This window comes from Penaeus monodon, chromosome 39, assembly GCF_015228065.2.
Source record: "Penaeus monodon isolate SGIC_2016 chromosome 39, NSTDA_Pmon_1, whole genome shotgun sequence".
NCBI lineage: Eukaryota > Metazoa > Arthropoda > Malacostraca > Decapoda > Penaeidae > Penaeus > Penaeus monodon.
In genome coordinates this window covers 32,620,129-32,630,128 of record NC_051424.1, presented here as the reverse complement: position 1 = coordinate 32,630,128, position 10,000 = coordinate 32,620,129, and the positions used below count along the sequence as shown (strand labels likewise).

At 44.2% G+C, this 10,000-nt stretch overlaps 1 protein-coding gene across 1 annotated transcript in view; it reads right to left on the bottom strand.

Moving 5' to 3' along the window:
* Positions 1-1,731, bottom strand: part of LOC119597578 — a 15,252-nt gene extending 13,521 nt beyond the window's left edge. Inside the window, 1 exon segment of the mRNA XM_037947153.1 lies at positions 1,602-1,731. The gene's annotated coding sequence lies outside the window, so the exon portion shown is untranslated.
* Positions 1,732-10,000: the final 8,269 nt, after the last annotated feature.

The window sequence follows — 10,000 nt, the reverse complement described above, 5'->3', positions numbered from 1 at the left end:
GGAGCAGACAAATAATTTATAAGATCTCGGTGGGGTAGCGTCGTGGCGGAGACGAGGTCGACTTCTACGGGCAAAGAGAGGAAGGTACACGTGGGTCAAAGGCAAGACGCAGACTGGCCTCTCAAGCCACCCTCGCTAAACTCGCGCTCTGGCTTCACACTTCTCGCCCACGCCCTATGCAAGTCCGCGCCCGGGCTTGCATAGGGCGTGGGCGAACATCTGGGGAACAGCTGCCTTTTTTCCCCCTCCGGAAGCGTGTCCTGGCGTTCGCGAAGTTAAGTCACATCCCCCTACCGTTTCCACTGCCATGTGGATATCAGAGAGAGAGCGAAAGAGAGACGGACAGACAGACAGAGAATGTCAGAGACATACATACAGACAGAGAAAAAAAGAGAGACAGAGACAGAGAAACAGACAGGCAAACAGAGAGCGAAGAGTGACGTAGCTCTCCTGTCACATCATAAAGAGTAACTGGTTGCCAGCCGTGGAATGGCAAAATAATACAAGTTTCTCAGTGCTTATATCAACAGTGTGAAGATCCACTTGTTAATTTGAATAGTAACATTAATTCTATCCTGAACACCCGATCACACGCACCTCCCAACGCTGTGGCTGTTTCGGCCACCTCACACACATGTGCCAAGGAAAACCTTCAGTCCTTAGTAAACCTCAGTCACTGAGACACTGGTGATTCATTCACCAAAAAGGCCACTCTAGAGAGACAGAGTTCGATGTTTTTCTCATAACGTCTGTAACCACGTTTTCCTGTTGTCTCATCACTACCACGAAAATACTACGACGTACCACTTTCCTACACGGCGGAGTCGCACTGACTCAGGGAAACACAGAGGACACGTAAAACAAGTAAATGAATAAAACGATGGCAAAGTAACACAAAGATTGACATAATTATCTTCACATACTACAAAGACCTATATGTATACGTATATATATATATATATATATATATATATATATATATATATATATATATATATATATATATATATATGTGTGTGTGTGTGTGTGTGTGTGTGTGTGTGTGTGTGTGTGTGTGTGTGTGTGTGTGTGTGTGTGTGTATCTCTCTCTCTCTCTCTCTCTCTCTCTCTCTCTCTCTCTCTCTCTCTCTCTCTCTCTCTCTCTCTCTCTCTCTCTCTCTCTCTCTCTCTCTCTTCTGAACCGTACATGTGTGTGTGTGTGTACATATACGTGTATATATGAGTTGCGTGTGTGCATATACTTATACAGCAATATATACATAGATAAAGCGGGATAGAAAGAAAAAGTTGGGAGATACCAAGTCGTGATAAGCAAATTCTCCGACAGCCGACTTCCTTCCCCGGCTGATAACGAAGACCGCAGCTGCAACAACCAACACTCACTACGCTTTCGAAATTATCAAACTCAACGCATTTCAAGGGGAAGGAAAACAAAAAAAAAACTCTTTTGACCAAAAAAAAACTATAAGTATGTAAAACTGGGTGATTTTAGCTATGAAATCAGAAAGCAATTAAAATCACGATTGCAAAATAATTATCCCCTGATTAAGTTTACTTTTGTTTTCAGTAACACCAACATTACAACAGCCTATGGACTATACCTCTGCACTGGGATCAACCTCACGAAGGCTACGTCACCGCATCTTTGAAACCAAGGCAAGTCCTTCAGAACTGGCCTCCCGCAGGGGAAATAGGAGAGAATTCACGAAAACACTCACATCCTCTCACTCCTCCCGCTAAGACCTCATCACCCCAGCAGCCCTCCTGGTTAAAATAACAAATAGATAAATAAATAAAATGAAGCCAGAACTCAAAAATCGCAACTGCTTCGTTTGTTCATTAGACTTGCTTTCTCCATATCTACCCACTTCGGTTAGTTTAACACACACGTTTATGACTTGAGTTCATGTATTTTGTATGCATCGGACGTTTATATTGTGTTATGCTTGTTTTACATATCTGTGTATGTGTGTGTGTGTTTGCGTGTGTGTGTGTGTGTGTGTGTGTGTGTGTGTATGTGTGTGTGTGTATATGTGTGTGCGTGTGTGTATATATGTGTATATATATATATATATATATATATATATATATATATATATATATATATATATATATATATATATAATTTGTGTGTGCGTGTGTGCGTGTGTGTGTGTGTGTGTGTGTGTGTGTGTGTGTGTGTGTGTGTGTGTGTGTGTGTGTGTGTGTGTGTGTGTGTGTGTGTGTGTGTGCAGTTACTAAAAAAAAGTAGCTATACTCTTTCTGACTTACGAATACGATATAACGACGAAAACGGTTAAACGGTTGTGAAAAGTGCTGTGAGCTCTACCTGATAATGGTATCACTGACAGGGGCATTATATTTAATCTCGGGGCGTAGCCAAAATCTCGCCTTCACGGCATTGCTCATGTTGATAGGACTGTTATCCTGGACGAGTTAAAATGGCTCCGGATCATTTAACACCATGGCCCTCACCGACGTAGAATCATCTCACCCGGCATTTCCACGTAGGCATACCCTGTACATCTGCCGGGCCCGACATCCAATAACTCCCTGACACCGCTGCTTTGCATCCGCTCACATTGCCCAGCGATTTCTGACAGTGTGCGTGCTGTTGCCAACAGAACAAAAGTGTTCACATCTCTTGTAGTAGTTATGGATTGTTAAAAATAATGATAATAATGAAAATAAATAAGGCTACGTCACCGCATCTTTGAAACCAAGGCAAGTCCTTCAGAACTGGCCTCCCGCAGGGGAAATAGGAGAGAATTCACGAAAACACTCACATCCTCTCACTCCTCCCGCTAAGACCTCATCACCCCAGCAGCCCTCCTGGTTAAAATAACAAATAGATAAATAAATAAAATGAAGCCAGAACTCAAAAATCGCAACTGCTTTGTTTGTTCATTAGACTTGCTTTCTCCATATCTACCCACTTCGGTTAGTTTAACACACACGTTTATGACTTGAGTTCATGTATTTTGTATGCATCGGACGTTTATATTGTGTTATGCTTGTTTTACATATCTGTGTATGTGTGTGTGTGTGTGTGTGTGTGTGTGTGTGTGTGTGTGTGTGTGTGTGTGTGTGTGTGTGTGTGTGTGTGTGTGTGTGTGTGTGTGTGCAGTTACTAAAAAAAAGTAGTTATACTCTTTCTGACTTACGAATACGATATAACGACGAAAACGGTTAAACGGTTGTGAAAAGTGCTGTAAGCTCTACCTGATAATGGTATCACTGACAGGGGCATTATATTTAATCTCGGGGCGTAGCCAAAATCTCGCCTTCACGGCATTGCTCATGTTGATAGGACTGTTATCCTGGACGAGTTAAAATGGCTCCGGATCATTTAACACCATGGCCCTCACCGACGTAGAATCATCTCACCCGGCATTTCCACGTAGGCATACCCTGTACATCTGCCGGGCCCGACATCCAATAACTCCCTGACACCGCTGCTTTGCATCCGCTCACATTGCCCAGCGATTTCTGACAGTGTGCGTGCTGTTGCCAACAGAACAAAAGTGTTCACATCTCTTGTAGTAGTTATGGATTGTTAAAAATAATGATAATAATGAAAATAAATAACTATGAAGAAAATGACTCACGGTAAGGGGATGTGGCAACTACCTGTCACACTCCCTTCTCAGATCCAATTACATGTAAGAGGTGTTGCCACTGAGTATCAAATGGTTTTCATTAGCTCTTGATATTCATGCACCTCAATGCAAGCATCCCATTTATCTTTCCTGTGGCACATTGATTTATAGTTTTGAATGACATTTACTTGATTATCTTTCCCCATCGTGCATCTAGGGTGCCCACTTCTGGCCTTGTCTCTGGTGGATCCAATTGCCAAGTATGGCTGGATTCACAGAAACACGGTTGGCTTCGAAATACCTGATCTTGATATTTTGGCTCTTGATAGTCCCTCAGATTAAAGCTTAATTATGATGCTACAAATGGTCTGTGAGGTCTCTATTGCTAATATTGGCATGATATGATATCAACTCCAAAAGATTATTCGAACAAATTATGAAGCTTCATCTGTTCCGAGCTTTAAAAACAACAAGTACCAACCTTTCAGAATCAATTCCTAACGATCGTTTCGGCTTCATCTACTCACGATATGTGGAGAAAGAATACGAAAATGCCAGATTACTCTGAAAACAATTACTACTTTGGTACTATTCACTCGGCAGATACTGTATTTGAATGAATTCCACTTGACTTCATCATCATACATACCTTCCGGTGGTATTGCATAAAACGTGAACAATGGCTATGAATGCGCATTATGGATTTTTCATATAAAAAAGTTAATTCAAATATTGAGGTGAATGAACAGCATTTATTCACAAAAAGTCTTCAGAGACGATTTTTTTTCTTGAACAATTGGAAACGGACATGGCTGACAAATGTTCTTCCCATGGAAAGAACTCGTTCTCTCCAGCCTTTGGAAAATTAATATTCACAAGACAAAATAACGCCATGGAGGCACTAGAGATTTGATTATTACTGTATCACGATCAGTACATATATGAGAAGCATATGCATCTTTTGGTTAGAATGAATGGCATTGACGTAGTTAATCAAAAATAAGGTAAACTGATTAGAGATGGTGCCTTATTACTGTTTAACACTGAAAATAATTAAGTAAGATATCGAGATAATTAACAGAAAATAGATTCTGGAAGTGTGCAATGTTGCGCTAATGTACTTCCAGTGTAGAACAGTTAATAATCCACATCGGAAAAAAACTTCCACAACTAGCGGGATCCTACGAAAAAAAATACCCCTCTCTTCACTTTTTTAACCCCATTCCTTCTACCTTTCGCCTCCCCTCTTGCTTTTCCTTCCCCTCTCCTTCAGTCACAAAAAAAAAGACAGTGAAATAGAGCGATCCCGTTCACACAGAGACACACAAAAACACATACAAACACAGCCCCAAACACACACACACACACACTGTAACGATGGCCGATGAGCGGTAGTGTGCAGACAAGTCGCGTGTGGCACAATGCGGAAATCTTGGGCAGTGGCAAAGGTGAAACAGACTTCTTGCTTGTTTGTTGCAGTATATTGTAAGGCGAGAATGGCACAACTGACGGACAGAGGTTCAATCTGGTCAGCGTGTGTGTCCGTCGCTCGCAGGCGACCCTCTTATACAGGTTAAACATGGAACTCACAAGGGTGCGATGTACTGGGAAGTGTGAAGGAAGGATATTATATGTTCTGCCACAGAGGGAAACCACTAGAGTTAACTCAACGATTACGTCAAGATTCGCGCCACTAGCCCCATGGACAAGCCACAAGGAAGGTCTACATGGGGCTGTAATGTTGTACTTCTTCAGGGAAACAGTGGGGATAATACTCACCACGCTGCCAGAGTCAAGGAAGGACAGAAAACAAGGATGTTTAATAGGAGGGCCCAGCACGAAGGGTCACCCAAGGTTCTTATAACCGTTACACAAGCTCCTGGTAGGGGGGGTCTGGGTGATGAACCATGTGTCTAAAAAATGAGTCTATGATCGCTGCTGGTTGCTGGTTATACGGTATAGATCAAGTTTAGTCTGACGTACCCGATCGGGGAATGTCCGACAGTCATCCCACCTGTGACCTTCACATTTGTGGAATGGGCAGAAGGGCTTGGCATAACACTCACGAGCCCTATGGCCGGAGCGGATGCAACGGTAACAGGTGTCTGGCGAGGATACCCACACGGCACCGGAGTCGCATGGCGCACTATAGTCACGTGATGAGCAGGCGTGTGTGCATGCAGGTGAGCGCGTGGACAGAGTATAGGGAGGACATGAGGAAGAGCAGTCAGGGGAGCGTGAGGGTCGGCTATCAAGAAGGCGGGGAGGCGAGTCAGTGCAGGAGGATCCTGCAGGAATGACACTCTCTTCACATGTGCTACTACAGCACCATTCTCTTCGGAGGCATGGGTTCGTATCCCACCGTTGCCACCACTGTACGATGGCCGATGAGCGGTAGAGTACAGACAAGTCGCATGTGGCACGATGCAGAAAAATTGGACAGCGGCAAAGGTGAAACAATCATCTTGCTTGTTTGTTGCAGTATATTGTAAGGAGAGAATGGTACAACTGACGACAGAGGTTCAGCCGGTCAGCGTGCTGTAGGCTGTCTGTCGCTCACAGGCGACCCTTTATTATACAGGTTGAACAAGAAACTCACAAGGGTTGTGATGTACTGGGAAGTGTGAAGGAAGGATGTGATCGTGCACGGGGCGACGTCAAGCGGCCGAAGGCCTGCGGATGTTGCGTCCACGGTCGTACCTAGCAAAGGTTTGGTATGTAGTGGCTGGTGTTACTGTATTAAATAGATATTTATAAATTAATAGTGTTATATGTATTGCAATAGTAGAGTAATGGAAGGTGTCTGCAACAAGTGGCCCCAAGGGAGTCCTGTAGCTATAGGGGTTATACAAAACACTCGAGATCCATTATTGATCATCTCTGGGGAGGGATTTGGTGTGAGGTGAAATAGGCCATATGTGAAATAGGTATTACACACACACATACAAAAAAAAAAAAAAAACGTGAAATAGACAGAGAGAGAAGTGTCAATAATACGTAGCAAGACCGGATGTACACTTCACACCTCCGTCCAAGCACGCAGCCCTTCTCCTTGGGCAGGATGCAGATGTCGCCGGCTTTCTCTTTTCGCACAGGAACAAACATCCGTCCTCAAAGGGAACCGCCGCATAAAAGGACACGTCCGTAAGGCAGAGGGAGAGACACAGCAGACAGCCCAAGCCATACAGGATCCAGCTCCTCCACCTCGTCCTCCACCCGGGGACACGGGGGTCTCTTGGGGGGTCTTATATCTGTCTTCAAGAATAAACCAGCAAGCTAAGCCCCTTTTCACTCACCCACCCAAGTCCATCTCTCCTCTCGCTCACATCTGATGGCAGCGGTGTTCAAGAACCTGACAACGCCGACGCATATTCGCCTACCACCTCGCTCATCGCCGACGCCTGTTGCTGATCCACGCGAAGTGCCTCCCCGCCTCTTTTAACGCCCAGCCATCACTACCAAGTCCTCTTCGATCACGCCTACCCGCACTATGTCTGTCCTACTACTTCGTGCTCACCACTCACGCCTGTGCTACCCTCCTGACGAAGTCGCTGAAGATGTATCTTCGCACTCTACGCCGCCACACTCGCCAATCCAGCTCACCTGCCTCGCTAATTCTTCGCGAACCCTCGTCAACACAGCCAGGATGTCGCAGTTCTATCCAGCACCAACAACCTTCCTCATTACTATTAAAAGTAAGTGTACCTATAAGTGCCAGAGTAACTATTGCCCTCCCTATACCCACCCATACCTTGCATACAAGTTGCCTTCTTTTCAAATTCAAGTACACGCCACTCTAACGAACGCACACAACTAACTCTATACTACATAACTCCTCCCTGTCAACCATTGTTTTTTTCAACACACCACTGAGATCAAACCTAAGTGACACGCACCCTCACTTCACACCTCATTCCCCAGCCCTAACCATCCCGTAATTGATGTATTGTGTTAGTATTTTTCTGTCTATTATATTTTTTATCCTCAGATCGCACAATTTAGCATATATCATTTCTCTCAGAACAAATGATCCCTTTCGAATTTAATTAATTATTGTTATGTTTTGGCTGCTCTCATCATATTATTCATGTTTATTTCTGTCGAATTAATGAAATTATCTTTTTTTTTTCTCTTATATGTTATTCCTATTAGTAATCACTTCATTATTTCTTGCGTATTGTTTATTCTGTGTATACACTATATCGTTCTTTATATCACTGTTTCTTCATACTTGCCGTGCTATCTGTCGCTCTTCACACGTAGATTTCGATCACCTGACTATCCTCTTTATTCCCTACCTGCCCACTCTACTCGGAATTCACTCTAAGATTGCTTTTTTACTATTTTCCATCCCTATGACTAATACTGAACCAAATCTCTTTACGACGTCCTCTCGAAGTTCGATATCTTTCCTCAGTAATGCTGGAGTTTATGCTTCTTTAAATTTAAGGTTTGGTGAATATGTACTGATGGTAGTGTCTCCAGTTGCAAATAATGGCAACACATTCAGACACCATGCTTTATATAAGCTTACTCGTTACAATAAACCCCAAGTTATTTTAAGCCCGGCTCATGGCCGTAAACGAAGGAACCCTGCGCCCGCCGCACCGAGAATTACGCTCATACGATTGGGAAGCGCCGAGACGCGCACTGTTGATTTTTACCGCAAGCCCCGGCCCCATGGGCCCTAACGAAGGAATCCTGCGGCCATCGCACCACGCTCATCGACTGAAGCGCGGACGCGCACTGTTAGAATTAAGTTCCGGCCCACTGCCTATGTGTTCGAAGCATATCTTGCCTATTTACCCCAAGATATGGAATCTTAACCGTTATTTTTTTTCTCTTCCTTGGATGGTACCTTATAAACTCGCTAATCCTGACACATCCAAGTAAATTTAAAACCTTACTTGACACGCCTTTCTTGTGACAAACTGGTCTTATTTGCTTCATTTTTTCTTGCAATTTTTGTAAGGTGATTGACAAACACATTATCATCCTCCTTCTTAGCCCTTTTATTGGCCTGGTACACTTATATTTCAGCTTCTGAAGACGATGACCCTCCTCGCTACTGAATGTTGCACCTCAGTGCGAAACCTCTGCCACACCCCTACCTGGCACGCGACGGTCCTACCCACCCTCGGATCACCAGGAACATCTGTAGATACCAAACAAGACCTCTACTGCATCGTTTCAAGCGTTTTCAGTCGGCTCGAGGACGAGCCTCGCGCGTGGCCGAGCGATGTCAGATGTCAACAATACGTAGCAAGACCGGATGTACACTTCACACCTCCGTCCAAGCACGCAGCCCTTCTCCTTGGGCAGGACGCAGATGTCGCCGGCTTTCTCTTTTCGCACAGGAACAAACATCCGTCCTCAAAGGGAACCGCCGCATAAAAGGACACGTCCGTAAGGCAGAGGGAGAGACACAGCAGACAGCCCAAGCCACACAGGGGCCAGCTCCACCACCTCGTCCTCCACCCGGGACACGGGGGTCTCTTGGGGGTCTCATATCTGTCTCAAGAATAAACCAGCAAGCTAAGCCCCTTTTCACTCCCACCCAAGTCCCTCTCTCTCTCGCTCACTTTATCCGGTGCTCCTAATCTCTCGTGTCACTCATATTCTAGTGGCTTGCGGTGGCCACTCGCTTACATCTGGCGAAGTGGTGCTCCCAACTCACGTGTCGCTTACAAGAAGAAATAGAAACCCCATTAAGCGATTCCGTTCACACAGAAAGAGATACACAGCCACCCCCCCCCCAAAAAAAAAAAAAAAAGAGAGAGAGGGGGGGGAGAGAGAATGTGAAACAGAGAAAGAAAATAGAGAGAAAAAGAACAGAACCCCCATTTAGCTATCTCGTTCACACACAGACACAAAAACACATATATAAACACATCCCTAAACACACACACATAAAAATAATAATAATAAAATAAATAGATAAATAAAATAAAATAAGATCAAATAATAATAATAAAACAGAGAAAGAAAATGAAACAGAGAGAGAATAAAACAAAATCTTAAACGAACCTCATTTAGCGATCCCGATCAATGACCGTAAAGCCTTTTGTTTACGTTCCGTCAGCTGTTCCGTCAGTCGGTGGGTCGGCGTCGCGGCGGAAGAACTGTATTCCTTAGAATCCTCAAATTCCAGGTCTTACGCCACTTGGTTTTTTGATTGATGACCCCCCCTTTATCGAAGATGGTGCGGAAAGTGGTGAAAGACGAGGAAGAGGTTACGAAGGAGCTGTGCGGACTCGTGGAAAAGTTTGCAAACGAAGCAATAGATTCCCGAGGGAGTTTCACCATCGGTTTGTCAGGCGAGTCGATGTATTTAAATTGGTTTAACTTCTGTTCGTGTTTTGTTGTTGGTGTATTTTGTTTGTGTTTTTTTTTCTTGTCGG